This window comes from Corythoichthys intestinalis, chromosome 12, assembly GCF_030265065.1.
Source record: "Corythoichthys intestinalis isolate RoL2023-P3 chromosome 12, ASM3026506v1, whole genome shotgun sequence".
NCBI lineage: Eukaryota > Metazoa > Chordata > Actinopteri > Syngnathiformes > Syngnathidae > Corythoichthys > Corythoichthys intestinalis.
In genome coordinates, this window is record NC_080406.1 from 45664156 (window position 1) to 45665044 (window position 889).

The window sequence follows — 889 nt, forward strand, 5'->3', positions numbered from 1 at the left end:
TATATATATATATATATATATATATATATATTTTTTTTTTTTTTTTTTTTTTATATGCAAAGCAAATGACTGTCAAAGGTGCTCGAAAAACAACTTCGACCCATTATAATTTTTTTTTTTTTCCATTTCACACATTTTTGTTGCAGTTTTATTGCTTTACAACTTATATATATATATATATATAGGAAAGTCAATTACATGCAATGACACTTTTCGGCCACCAGGGGGGCCTGGCGCCCCCTTAAAATCCGCTTATGGCTTTATAGTGCGTAAATTACAGAATTATATGTTTTATTGCTGCGATTGTTGTTTGCTCATTAATTTTGAGAACCAATGAGGCACTGCACAAAGTTTATATAAAATATATATATATACTGTATATATATACTGTACTGCTAATCACAAATGTCACAAAAATAAACTGACCAAGAATGCAAAAGTTCTTGGATTCTATTCTAAAGTTTGAATACATGCATTGGGGGGAGAAAATGTCTAGTAGAGGTATCGTATTGATTGAAGTCCTGTAGGGATATTCAAGTAAAAGTAAATGTGCAAAAGTCTGCAAGCTTTTGTTTTTGCCTTGAAATTTCAGCTATTTGTAAACGTATCTGTATTTTGTTAGTTCCCACACATTGAAAAACACAAGTGAGCTACCTAAAAGACTGTCACAGATGGTGTTCCAAGGATAGCGTTTGCGTCTGCACTCGTGTCCCCTTTTCTATTTGAGCTTGGTATGACGCACCTGCAGCTTCGTCCACGGTTCATTTGGTTTTACGTTATTTCCGCAATGGTGCTTCTGGCCCCGCCCCTCCGTCTCATCTTTTACGTCTTCTCAAAAGGAGAATTTTGACTTTTAGCATCAACCCAGGCTGGCTAAGTCACTAATAGG